At 42.9% G+C, this 14705-nt stretch overlaps 1 non-coding gene across 1 annotated transcript; it reads left to right on the forward strand.

Moving 5' to 3' along the window:
- Window positions 1–14262: 14262 nt before the first annotated feature.
- Window positions 14263–14426, forward strand: LOC111552226. Its single transcript, XR_002734585.1, has one exon. It is a non-coding gene; the product is annotated as a U1 spliceosomal RNA (small nuclear RNA).
- Window positions 14427–14705: the final 279 nt, after the last annotated feature.

Raw genomic sequence — 14705 nt, forward strand, 5'->3', positions numbered from 1 at the left:
AGAATTTCTCTTAATATTATGAAAATTAAATAATTGTATTTAAATTTAATTTGGAGAAACAGAATATTAAAACTGAACACATAACTTCAGAAAATAATGAGACAAAAGTTTGAACAGTCATTTGAAAAGATTTTGAATAAATTAACTGGAAAACCAAGTTCAACATTATTAAAATCCGTAGATCCAACTGATCCAGTGGGATCCAAAAAGGGTAGGTCATAAAGTCTGTGTGTCAGACCATAGGGAATGTATCACCTCCTTTTCTTCATACTCCAAACTTGGTTGGGAGACAACACCAGTAACTCTTTTCTTTTGTTTATTCTCCACTTAAACATATATTTCTACTCCAAATATATTCTCAGAAGTCCTAGATGGTCAGAGAACTGCCAACCTGCACAGCAGCACTAAGCTAGAAAAACTTGATTTCAGGGATAAAGTATTGGGTTAGGTGTGGGGCCATAATGGTTCTGCTCAGGCTGCTGGCTTTGTTCATAGTAGATGCTTCAGAAATACTAACTGAATGAGTCTCCCAGAGGAAGAGCAACAGAGGTAAACAACAAAGGTGATATACAATGAACATTCACTCATTCTACAAAGCTTAAGTGTCTACTCTGTAGACATAGGGGGAATGGTAAATGAGACAGAGAGAGTTACTGCCATCAAATAGCTTACACTCTATTCACTCAAGGGAGGAGTATTTGTATTCTCTGCTAATATATATTGGGCACTTACTATGCTTCAGCTATTCTGCTAAGCACTTTATCCATTTTTTTTTTTTTTTTTTTTGACAAAGTCTTGCTGTGTTGCCCAGGCTAGAGTGCAGCGACACAATCATGGTTCATTGCAGCCTTGACCTTCTGGGCTCAAGCAATCCTCCCACCTCAGCTTCCCAAGTAGCTGGGTCCACAGGCATGTGCCACCACACCTGGTTAAGTTTTAAATTTTTTTTTGGTAGAGACAGGTTTTCAACATATTGCCTAGGCTGATCTCAAACTCTTGAGCTCAAGTGATCCTCCTGTCTTGGCCTGCCAAAGTGCTGGGTTTACAGGCATGAGCCACTGCACCCAGCCAGTTAAGCACTTTATAAGTGCAAATCTCAATTAGCCTCCACAACACCTATGAAATGTTATTATTATGTTCATTTTATAAATGAGGAAAATGAAGTTCTGAGTTATTATACAACTTGCCCCAAATCACCCAGCTAGCATGAGGGGGAGCTGAGCCTTGAACTCGAATCTGTCTGATGTATAAAACTTGGGTTCTTAATGAATATCATTAGAGTTGGATGGGAAGACTTTGTGAATGAATTGGGAAGTTTGTTTTATCTTTAAGTTTTAAATTATTTTTATTTTATTATGACAATTTGAAACAGAAAAAAGTCAAAAAGATTATCCAGTGAACACCTATATGTTGCTACCTAGATTCTAGATTTAACATTTTATTAAATTTGCTTTATCATATAACTATCCATCTGTCCATCCCTCTCTCTAACCATTAAGCATCTTTTGTAAATGCCTTTCAAGGGAAGTTACAGATATCAGTAGAAGTTGGGATTTGAATTGGACCTTCAATGATGCTCTTAGATCTCCATAGGCAGAAGACAGAAAGGAAGGGGCAGCCCAGGCATGGGAAAGAGTATGGGTGAAAGAACAAGGGTAGGAATGTGCATGGCGACTTCACAGAACAAGAATGAGGATGTGACAGAGGGTACCCGTTAGTGTTGAGAAACATGATAATGAAGGGTGGATAGGAGGCTGTTGGAAGAGGACTTTGGCCAACCAACAGGCAAATGAGTCCCATTTCGATGAAGTAAATATGGGGAATAGGAATGGCCAGAGTTTCCAGTAGAGAGAATATAAGGCACAGTGTCAATAAATTAACTGTATAGTTGGATGGGGAAAGAGGCTAAAGTAATGGAAGTATAGCAGTTCTAGTGAGCCATGCATGAGGGAAGATGAGTCTGGAGATCAGTGACAATAGATAGGGAGATAAAACTATTAAGAATATATAACAGGCCAGACACCGTGGCTCACGCCTGTAATCCCAGAACTTTGGGAGGCCAAGGTGGGCAGATCTCTTGAGGCCAGGTGTTCAAGACCAGCCTGGCCAACATGGTGAAACCCTCTCTCTACTAAAAATACAAAGATTATCCGGGTGTGGTGGTGCTTGCCTGTAGCCCCAGTTACTCAGGAGGCTGAGGCACGAGAATCACTTGAGTCCAGGAGACGGCAGTTGCCGTGAGCCGAGATCACACCACTGCACTCCAGCCTGTGGGACACAGCGAGACTCTATCTCAAAAAAAAAAAAAAAAAAAAAGAAAATATAACAGAAGAAATTTGCTTTATTGATGTTTAAATTCAAAAATAATATTTGTTAGCATATAATAATAATTCATAACAATATAATCTAAATTGAATGTTTTTGTAAAAATAGTCTTCTACCTGTGATCTTCAGAGAACACCTCGCCTTCACAGAGCTTCATGAATGAGTAGACATTCACATTCTGCAAACAGTGACCTGGGTCAGGCTATGCCAGCCACTCTCGTATTTGTCATCTCATGTAATCCTCAAAGCACACAGAGAGAAAGGCACTATCCCCCCGGGATAGTACAGGAACTAAAAATATCAATAAATTTCCTCACAACCCTCCCTCCAAAGAGTTGCTCTTAATATTATGAAAATTAAATATTATTAGAACACTTAATTTGGAGAAACAAAATAATAAAACCAAACACATATTTCAGAAAATAATAACATAAAAGTTTGCACAACCTAACCTAGTGGAGATATTTGGCAATATCTGAAAAAAAATTTGATTGTCACAACTAGGGCATTACTATTGGCACCTAATGGGCAAACACAAGAATGCTGCTAAATGTTCTACAATGCACAAGGCAGCCCCACAAAAAAGAATTGTCAGGCCTAAGGTATCAGTAGCGCAGACCTTGGGGGTCTAACATGATTAGCACAGAGACTGGGTTATGTAGCTGCTCAATCCTTTATTTGTTATTTTCTACTTTTAAAGACTGGGTCTAGTTCTGTCGCTCAAGCTGGAGTGCCGTGGCACGATCACAGCCTTGAACTCCTGGGCTCAAGAGATCCTCCCACCTCAGCCTCCCAAGTAGCTAGGGTTACAGGTGCTCACCACCATGTCTAGCTGATTTTAAAAATTTTTTTGGTAGAGACAAGGTCTCAGTATGTTGCCCAGGCTGGTCTAGAACTCCTGGACTCAAGTGATCCTCTGGTCTTAGCCTCCCAAAATGTTGGATTACAGGCATGAGCCACCATACCCAGCCTCAATCCATGGTTTTGGAATAGTACTGGTGATTTTATTTTATAGATAAGAAATCTGATGCTCGAGAGGTGGGATGTTAAGAAATTTGCGGCCAGGCACAGTGGCTCACTCCTGTAATCCCAGCATTTCGGGAGACTGAGGCGGGCGGATTATGAGGTCAGGAGATGGAGACCAACCTGGCTAACACGGTGAAACCCCATCTCTACTAAAAATACAAAAAAAAAAAAAAAAAAATTAGCCAGGTGTGGTGGTGCGCGCCTGTAGTCCCAGCTACTCAGGAGGCTGAGGCAGGAGAATGGCGTGAACCCAGGAGGCGGAGCTTGCATTGAGCAGAGATTGCACCGCTGCACTCCAGACTGGGCAATAGAGTGAGACTCCGTCTCAAAAAAAAAAAAAAAAGAAAAAAGGAAAAAGAATAAAGAAATTTGCTTAGTTTGTCTTGGTAAGAAGTGGCAGAAATGAGATTTTTTTACTTTGGTTTTCTGATTTCAAATTCAATGCCTTTCAGTTATACCATGACTCCAGAAAGACAAATGGGTTAAAATGATGACATAGCTTTGAGTAATAGCAAATGAGAGAATGTTAGCACCAGAGACTAAGTGACATTGGAGAAGAGAGTTGTTGGAATCTAAGAGCAGATTGTAGTGATGACTTGAGTTCCTGATATGTTAAAATCTGAAGTGATGGTGTAGGGAGAATGCAAGTGAAAATATTCACTGGCTATCTGGCAACAAGAATTGGAGTTCAGAGGGAGGTCAGAACTGGAAAGGCACTGCCGTTGACAGCAGGTGTTAGCTACAGTCATGGGGCTGGGATGGAGATAAACATTAAGAAAAGACAATGGAAATAGGGGCTAAATTCTAAGAAAATGCTCATGGAAAAGAGTGGACTGGTGAAAGAGGAACCAAAAAAGATGATAAAGAAAGTGGACTGTAGGCTGCGCATAGTGGCTCACGGCTGTAGTCCCAGCACTTTGTTAGGCCAAGGTGGGAGGATCACTTGAGCCCACAAGTTTGAGGCCAGCCTGGGCAACATGGCAAAACTCTGTCTCTACAAAAAATACAAAAACTAACTGGGCGTGGTGGTGGGCGGCTGTAGTCCCAGCTACTCAGGAGGCTGAGGTGGGAGGATCACCTGAACCTAGCTAATCAAGGCTGCAGTGAACTGAGAGGATGCCACTGCACTCCAACCTGGGTGACAGAGTGAGGCTCTGTCTCAGAAGCAAGCAAGCAAGCAAGCAAGAAAGAGCAAAGAAAGAAGGAAAGAGGAAAGAAGAAAGAAAGAAAGAAAGAAAGACAGAAAGAAAGAAAGAAAGAAAGAAAGAAAGAAAGAAAGAAAGAAAGGGAGAAAGGGAGAAAGAAAGAAAGAAAAAGAGAAAAAGAAAGAAAGGAAGAAAGAAAGGAAGAAAGGAAGAAAGAAAGAAAGAAAGAAAGAAAGAAAGAAAGAAAGAAAGAAAGAAAGAAAGAAAGAAGGAGCCAGAGAAAAGGAAAGAAGGAAGGAAGGAAGGGAGGGAGGGAAAGAGAGTGAGAGGAAAGAAACAAAGGAAGAAAGAAGAAAGAGAGAGAAAGGAAGGAAGGGCGGGAGGAAGGAAGGAAGGAAGGAAGGAAGGAAGGAAGGAAGGAAGGAAGGAAGGAAGGAGCAAGCCCACAGGACACGATGTTATTAAAGAAGTCCGTTGAACAGGAGTTTGAGAAGGCAGTTCTTCAAAAATTTGTTTATTGGAGTCTAAGGAAGAATTTCATTATTTCCTTTTCCATGTATTGCCCTAATCTGTATAGTTGACTACATAAATTACTTGCATCTTATTTATGCTGTTTGTAGTTATTCCTAAAATCTTAACTAGTCATGAGAATAAAATTTCAAATTCTGTTTAGGCAAAAGCCTTAAGGTTTCATCTTCAACCCCCAACCTTCCAGTAGCTTCTATTTTGACCTGGACACCCCAAATATTACTTATCTGTAGGCAATGTTCCTGTTTTTCTCTACTGAGTCCACATATTCTTGTTTGACCAAATAACAGGAACAAACAATTCCTTTCATAATGGATGTACCCTAAGGTGTCAGGCTTCTCAGAATCCTATCTGAAAATTAATTCCACTGAACCATGGTGCAATAGGATTTTAGTTAACACACTTGTTATTTATTGGCTACAGATGCTGGGGATTTGACAAAATATGCTGTGCCTCCAGGCCAGAATAGTACAAATAGTACTCAATTCTGAGCAGGGAAGAAGAGGAAGGGAGAGAGTTAGAATACAACTATTAATGCATGTGGAGGTACCAGATCAGCTGACCACATCAGCGAAAGGTTACATAACTAATAATGATGTACCATTAATGCCATGTCCCTGTTAAAGAAAAAAAATATTCAATGACACTTGTTACAGCATGGTAAAGAAGACTATTCAGGACCATTGAGACAGATAGAGGGGCCACTACAATGAAGGCTTGCAGTAGGGTAGAGAGATGGGGCTCCACTCTGAATACAGCAGAGGAAAACGGGAATTTATAGCCAAGAAACAGGATATGGCACTCTAGTTAAATCGACCTAACAGGATTATTACTAAAGACAGGCCAAGGTGATTAGATATCACCTGGAGGACAGTGGGGGATGGGGGACACTTAGGTGATCAGTTGTCAGTGGGGAGGGAGGTTACTGCCAAACTGATTCCGCTGGGTTCTTTGATAAAATGGAATTTACAAAGAAATACACACATGATCTTAGGAGAAGTTTCAGGAACCTGACTAAAGTTTGGCCAAGGAAAAAATCTTTGTCATTCCCCAATATTTTTAAGGTAAAAGACTATTAATACTAATAAGGATTAATTTTTTTACACATTTATAATATGCAAAGCATTGAATTAAATACATTCTATAGATTAACTCATTTTGATTATCATAAGGACTCAATGATGTACGTATAATTTTCATTCTATTACTCGCTTTTGGACAGATGAGGTTCTGACTACAACTTGGAAAAGCTGGGTATCTGGGTTCATTCTTTACCAAAATCCTGGCCTCTAAGCTTCACCGTGCAGTAGAACTTTCTATGATGAAGAAAATGTTTTGAGTGCTGTCCAGTATGGTAGACATTAGCCACACCTTGGAATGAAGCACTTGAAAGGTGATTAGTGCAACAGACTAGTAGTAAAAAAGAAAAAAGCAAAACACACAAGAAACCTCAGTTTTAATTATGACTATAATTAATTAACTAAAATGTAAATAGCCACATTTTATAGCCGTGCTGGGACTGTGCAAATATAGCACATTTCCATCACTGCAGAAAGTTCTGTTGGACAGTGCTATTTGGAAGAAATGCTGCTCCTTCCCTTTCCTCCTAGGTTGCATTCTAGGGTTCCACCTTTGCTTTGCTTTTCTCCTGCACAGTGATAGCAGTCCAACTTTCTCCACCCCCAACCCTCCAGCCTCAGTGAAAGGCAATTGCTTTGCTTCGTGCATCTCCCGTTCCTCCACTTCCATGCTGCCTACCCCCACGTCAGCAGCTATGTCAGGTCTTGAGTGCGGAACCCCAAAGGGGTAGGCACACAGAAGTGACCTGTCTATATCTGGCACTGCCTACACGCATTGCACTCACTGTCACCATCATCAACCCACAATTACTGAACTCTTAAAGGATGAAAATCATCCTGACAGAGATTGAATCAGATACACGAAATCTGAACTTCTTCTAATGAAACAACATCAGTGACACAGCATTGAACAGAATAAACACAGTATTTGCTTTGGTCTTTGCTAGAGTCCCTGTAAGTGGTGACTTAGATGAAAGGAAGACTTGTGCAGTGTCCTAGTCTCCAAAACTTTAAAAACTGTTGTCCTACATTAGATTTAAATGGAAAAGGAGACTTATTTGCTACCCAAAGCAATGTTTAACTGAAAGATGCATTTTTCTGAAACTCAAAGGTATTCAAGTCTTTAACCTAAAGACCTTCACAGCTGAGAGTTCAGGGCTCCTGGCAGCCTCTACATTTATAGGTTCATTTTCAATGCTAATGAATTCTTTTACAAGCTGTATTTGTTCCTTCTTTTGTGTATTTTAAACATTTATTCACAATCATCACTTAGATTTAACCTAGGGATTTTTTTGCAAGTGAAAATAGGACTTAAATTCAGATTTATAGTTAAAGGGCAGGAAACTGAGAGGAGGTGGAGACTAAAAATAGCCAGAGGGTAAAATGAGAAAGGACTTTACTAGACCATTTAAAAAAAAAAAAACCCTAGCTTGCACAGTGGCTCATGCCTGTAATCCCAGTGCTTGGGGAGGCTGAGGCAGGAGGATCCCTTGAGCCCAGGAGTTGGAGACTGCAATGAGCTATGATCTCACCACAGCACTCTAGCCTGAGCGACATAGTGAAACCCCTTCTTTAAAACACAACGTGAGACTCTTTCACGAAAAAAACCAAACAAATACCTATGGTGTTGCATGGCACATGCTCCCTACTGTTGACCAGTAACTCTTTGTCGGGCAGATCAGGAGGAGTTCGAGATCAGCCTGGCCAACATGGTGAAATCTCATCTCTACTAAAGATACAAAAAATTAGTCGGGTGTGGTGGCGCGCGATCGTAATCCCAGCTACTCGGGAGGCTGAGGCAGAAGAATCGTTTGAACCAGGGAGGTGGAGGTGCAGTGAGCCAGGATCGCGCCATTGCACTCCAGCTTGGGCGACAGAGGGAGACTCCTTCTCAAAAAAGAAAAAAAAAAAATTCCAAAAAGTCTAATTCATTTTGAAATTTTGACACACAGTGAAATCACCAGGGAATCTTGCAAAAAAATGCAGATTCTGATCCGCGGTTGGGCCTGCGATTCCGCATTTTTAGCAAGCACCCAGGTGATGACCTGACTGTTGGTCTACCGGCCACTCTTGGAGAAGCGAGGCCGTAGGCTCCAAGATATTGGAACCAGACCTTGTCAATTTAGAGGGCTTACTTTTGACAAGGAGCGGACTTTACAGAAAGTTCGCCTGGAACCTGTCCTATGCGGGGTACGTCCTGGCAGCTCCCTTTTCAGGCGTTGAGTCAACGTTTGGGGAATTGTATTACACTTCACTCATTCCATCCTCAGCAACAGCATGAAGTGGGCGCTGTTTATCCTTGTTTTACAGGGAAAAGTAGGGCTCAGAGTTAAGTTGCCCAAGGTTAGGAGATTTTCAGATGCGTTGAACCCAGGTCTTTTTGACTCCAAGAGATAACGCTTTTCACTAGCATTCTGGAGCTTCAATTTCCTGTGCTGTGAAATGGGAAGGATTGGCTAGCAGGGTCCAGATCCCTGCCAGATACACCTAAAGGAGGCCTTGTATTTTTTCTCGAGATCTTGCTCTTTGACCCTGCGAGGAAAAGTTCTTTTTGGGAACACCGAGTTCCCCTCGGCTTGCCGAGGTCAGGGGTCATGGCTCGTCCCGGGGAGGGTCCGGCAGGCCTAGAGCGGTCTGGCTGGTGACACAGAAAGCCAGTGCATTACATAACCGCGAGAAGTTCCTCTCCGCTGCGCCCCTCGCCCCTAGTCAAGCCGCAGCACTTAGACCGGATCCCCGCGCTAAATCCTCTTCGCCCGCCAGGCCCACTCCCCGGCCGAGCTGGCGGGGCTGAATGAGCCGGTGCATTTCAAAGGCCGAGCACTGGGATTTTCCGCGCCACGCTTCCCTCCCCCGGCGTTGCCAGCTGGGCCCCCTGCCCCAGCCTCGCCGGCGCCTCCGCCCAGTCCGCTCCCCGCCCCACCGAAGCGCGGATCGCGCCGCCTGGGGCCCGGGAAGGGGCCACTGCGCAGGGACGCGGCTTGGCGGGTGCGCCCTGGGGGCATGTCGGCGCACTACTGCCGGGGCTGCAGTGGTCCCGGTGAGGTGAGGAGACGGCGGGGCCGGGCTGGGGGCGGGTGTGGCAGGAGGGCGGGCGGGGCATGGGGGTGGTCTGCGCGCTCTGGGCGGGCTGCGGAGCGCTGGAGCGCTGGAGCGCTGGGCTGTCCCGGGCTCAGTCTCGCCGGCGGCCCCGGCTCCCGGATCCCCAGCGCCCGGGTCAAGAAGCTTCCTCGGCTCCTCCTCCTCCCTCTCCCTGACTCGGTTGTGAAGAGGGCGCGGTGGCTCAGGTGACGCGGGCATCCCACAAGGAAGGGCGGCGGGACGGCGGGGCGCTGGGGCTGCCCTTGGAGCTGGAGGAGGACGGGGACGCTCCATTCTCCACTGCCCTAGCGCCCATCCCGCGCCGGGAGCCTGGGACCCTAACTTGGGTGCGTCGGCGCGCAGCTTGGGTTGGGAGGGAGACACGTGCCCACTTGCCCTCTCTGGGTTGGGTCTGCGCTGCGTACGAGTTTTTGGGCAGGTGGCTGGAGAACCAGCGGCTTTGATCTCCATCTCTTGTGGTTTTCAAATGCAGACTTCTCGGTTGAATAGAGACCGTCTTTCTTCTGGATTTCATTCTGGATTTTATGTTTATAGTACATTTTTAAAATATCTCCCCTGTTCCCCACCTCAGACAGTAATATTTATTTCCCCTGTGTGCTATATTGAAAACACACCGACTTTCAGTGGATTGAACTCAATTTCTCACTTGCTTCTTGTCCACAAAGAAACCAGTGATACCTGTATCGTGGACTCGGAAAACCGTTCGTAACAAAATTTGAAGCACAATTCCAGTAAGTCCTGGGGCTATTTGGTTAGTCTTTTGTTTTCACACATCAGCATTCTAAACCTCTCATAGTATTTATTTATTTACAGATAAGGTCTCGCTCTGTCGCCCAGGCTGAAGTGCAGTGATGCGATCTCAGCTCATTGCAACCTCTGCCTCCCCGGCTCCAAGAATCCTCCCTCCCCAGCCTCTGGAGTAGCTGGGACTAAAGGTGCGCGCCACCACTCCCGGCTAATTTTTGTATTTTTTTTTTTTTTTTTTTGCAGATACAGGGTTTCGCCATGTTGCCCGGTTTGCTCTCGAGCTCCTGGGCTCAAGTGATCTGCCCGTTTTAGCCTCCCAAAGTGATGGGATTACAGGCGTGAGCCACCGTGCCTGGCCATAATTTTTTAAAATGTCGAGTCAGACGGGTCCTGCCAGGACACTGGTTAAACACTCTCATTTTGAAGAGCCTCTAATTAGTTCATCCTACCTGTGTCTTTGCTCAGAGCTAGGCACTCCCACGGCGCCACCAGCTTAGCCCAGGGGGAAAATCTTCCGGCCTTTCAAATTCAGAAACACATTCACTCCACAGGTGTCCAAGCTCACTAACATTTAAAATCATCAGCTAGCTGCCCTTGCATAGTTTGTCGCTCCCCCTTCATAAATGTCATGCCAAACTATGGCTAATGGTGTTTGACATCCCCCCCACCCCCGCGCTCCCAAGGTGACCGGATGTTTGTTGAAGAAATGAAGGATGTAAAAGAGTAGTGGTAGTAATTAGGTGAACTGGATTTGGTCACTTATAATTACAGGGTTTAGAGAAACTTTGAAACTGAAAGGCTTTGGAGACCATCTACTAAATTCAAACCCTTCACCTTACAGCCCCGGAAGCTCAGATCCAGGTTGGCAAGGATTGGCTGAATTCATATTGTTAACTGGTGATGAAATCAACACTAGAATCCAGATCTTCTCATTCCAACCTAACTCAGTTTTCCAAGGCTTATTGCCTCTAGGCGTTTTGAGCAAAAATAATATGACTAGCATCACCTAATCATATCATTTTCCTGTTCTTATTTTTTATGTTTGTTTTTTTAACTGATGGGATTCTGAAATAGATGAGAAGTTGATTTAATCAAATTGCTTTTGTGGCACAATTTTTAAAGATGCAAACCTTTAATTTTAAGTAATATTTTCAATTATTTATATTATGGATATAATCTCAGGTGAATGCCCAGAAGAAGAAAATTAGTCCAAATAGACGGGAGTAAGTCTACTCACCTCTTTCGTTGGAGTCTTTTCTCATTCTCAGCACCCTCTATGGTAATGATTGATCAGAAGTAAAAACATGAATTATAGTGTTGAAGTGGTTTATGTGAGGACTGTTTGTTTGTTGTGATTAATACTATGACCAAAACAAAGCTAAGAAAGGAATTTCAAACTGACTTATTTAACATTGCGTTGCACTGCATATTTTTCAATGTATTTCAATTTAGCAGATATTTATTGAGTGCCTGCTGTATGCCTAGTGCTGTTCTGGGCATTTGGGATGTGTCAATGAACAAAACAAAGAACTTTGATCCTATGGAGATCAAGTTACAATTTATTCATTAGAATTTTTCCAGGATTTCTTAGACAGATACAAGAGAATTTCAGTTTTACCTAAGCAGGAAAATAAACATAAGTGATCCAAACTATCTTCCTTCCAATCCTACGATTCTGAGAATCTTATAATCATGGAAAAACAAGAACAAAAACAAAACAACAACAACAAAAAACAAATTCAGGTGAAGTTACTTTGACTTTTACGAGCTGACATTTTACTGTAAGTGAATTGCAGTTCCCACATTTGGTTATTTAATATACGTTCATTTGGAGTCAATGAAATTACATTTCCTTTGTTGCAGGGACATCACCGTGGTGACTAAACTTGAAGCACGGGATGATTTGTTTTCTTAAGAGTGTTAATGGTACCGTGTTAGTATTGGAGACTAATTAAATCGGTTTATAAGATGTAGCTTTTTATTTATTTATGAAGATGGTGTTCTGTTGTTATTTTGTCTCACTTTACATTTTGTCCCCCACTTTCCTTCACATTTATAGACTGCACAGTGTTGCAACTTATTGGTAAATCCGTTTCCACAATAGTTTTTCTTTTTAATCAGACATTCCAGTTTTAAGCATTTTCTAATTCTCTCAATTGCTTTTTCTTCAAAACAGCATGGTTTGCAAGCTCAGGCATGTTTATTGTTTTTAACAAAGGCTTATCAAAATGAACTTGGCAGTTTTTCAGTCATATACAGCCAAAGAAAAGTATTCAGTGCTGCTTTTGGGGTTGTTTATGCATTCCTCACCTAACCAGTTGCTTTGCTTTTAAAAATTGCCAATTTGGAAGCTATTTTCTTATGAGTACCTTTCCAGTGTATATAAAAAGTCACCCATTGAAATGGTGTAATAATTTAATTGATGAAAACTAAATACACAGTTGAAGATGTTGGGGGATTTTGAACAGAAAGATTCTCTCTCTCATACTATTTTTAATGTGCTCTACATCAAAGGACATCAGAAAGTGTCATTATCTAACAATGTCCTGTTTAAAGGTGGTGTCTGTTGGACATCTGGAGAAGAGTCACAATTTCTGATGCATGCTAGGCACCTGGAATAGCTGATTTTTTTCTTCATTCACCCACCACTGTGCCCCATCACATACACATCCTTTCTTCATTTACCACACATTGATGAGTAGGGGGAATTGCTGTAGCCAGGTAAGACGTTGCCTGAAATTAATTAATTATTTAATTCACATGCTCATTCATTTATTAATTTAATGAATATTTACTGAACTTCTCCTCCTTATTAAAAGATTTGTGTAAGGATTTGTGTGAAAATTGTGTTTTGAGCATCTCTATTCTGGTGCTAGTGACAGCAGGACGTGTAAAGACACAGAACATGCCTGTGATGCAGCTTACATCCTGGTACGGAAGAGAGGATATTGTATGGCTGGCTATCATACCGATTCTAACTACTGTAGGAGATGCATAAGTACTTTGGGAATTAAACGGAAGAAGAGAGAGCAGGCAGGCACTGTAAAGATTTGAGGGTTAGGGAAGACTTTGTAGAGGAGGGCACATTGGAGTTGCTTCTTGAAAGATGGTAAAACATGCTAAAGCTTTTATAGAGGCAGAGGATATACCTGTCTTTATGGGAGTACATCCTTGCCTCTTTCTGAAGACACGTAGAAAACTTCCTCTTGGGAACCAGTTGAGGCTGTGTTGGGTTGTATAATAGACACTTATCACCTCTCTGCCCCTCTGCATGCATCTGACTCTGTTCTGCCTAATGAAATACTGCCCAACACTGAAACAACTCATTGGGTTAACCAGTGCTCTCCTTCTCTGAAACACATCCTGGTTGTTGCTCAGACACAGAGACCGCTGTGGGAAATAGCTGTCATCTTAATAAATTTGTATACTTGGCTGTCACTAGGTCAGGTGCATGCTTACAGTCGTGTTTAGTTACAGTCCAGTTTATGCCAGTAGTACTTTGCTATTGTATCATTATTTTTTCTTTCAGACAGAGCCTTGCTCTGAAACCCAGGCCGGAGTGCAGTGGTGCTATTTCGACTCCCTGCAACGTCCGCCTCCCTGGTTCAAGCGATTTTCCCACCTCAGCCTCCTGAGTAGCTGGGATTACAGGCATCTACCACCATGCCTGGCTAATAGTTTTGTACTCTTTTTTTTTTTTTTTTCTTGAGACAGAGTCTCGCTCTGTCGCCCAGGCTGGAGTGCAGTGGCCGGATCTCAGCTCACAGCAAGCTCTGCCTCCTGGGTTTATGCCATTCTCCTGCCTCAGCCTCCCGAGTAGCTGGGACTACAGGCGCCCACCACCTCACCCGGCTAGATTTTTGTATTTTTTAGTAGAGACGGGGTTTCACCATGTTAGCCAGGATGGTCTCAATCTCCTGACCTTGTGATCCGCCCGTCCCGGCCTCCCAAAGTGCTGGGATTACAGGCTTGAGCCACCGCGTCCGGCCACTCTTTTTTTTAGTAGAGACAGGGTATCACCATATTGGCCAGGCTGGTCTCGAACTCCTGACCTCAGGTGATCTGCCTGCCTTGTCCTCCCAAAGTACCTTTGTACTTTTGTGATTTGTATTGTAATTTTGTGATTTAATGAAATATTGCATAAACTGATGTAATATGAATGCTAAACAAAGAATGATATTTCTGTGCAAACTAAGTTGATTACTATATGGGCCCATAAAAGTAAGTAATGTTAAAAAAAATATATCGACACATGCTGCAACATGGATGAACCTTGAAAACATTATGCTAAGTGAAAGAAGTGAGATACTATACTTACCTGGCAGGGGAGATACCATGATCACGAAGGTGGTTTTCCCAGGGCGAGGCTTATCCATTGCACTCCGGATGTGCTGACCCCTGCGATTTCCCCAAGTGTGGGAAACTCGACTGCATAATTTGTGGTAGTGGGGGACTGCGTTCGCGCTTTCCCCTAGAAAAAAAAAAAAATAAAAAAAAAAAAAAAAAAAAAAAAAGAAGTGAGATACAAAGGCCACATGTTGTATGATTTATATGAAATGTCCATAATAGGCAAATGCATATCAATAAAAAGTGGATTAGTGATTGCCAGGGAAGTGGGGTAGGGGAAATAGAGAGTGATTGATGATGGGTGCAGGGTTTCTTTTTGGGGTGAGGGCTATGTTCTGGAATTAGATAATGGGGTGGTGATTGCACAGCATTGTAAATATATAAAAACCACCGAATTGTACACTTT

This window comes from Piliocolobus tephrosceles, chromosome 9, assembly GCF_002776525.5.
Source record: "Piliocolobus tephrosceles isolate RC106 chromosome 9, ASM277652v3, whole genome shotgun sequence".
NCBI classification, from domain to species: Eukaryota; Metazoa; Chordata; class Mammalia; order Primates; family Cercopithecidae; genus Piliocolobus; species Piliocolobus tephrosceles.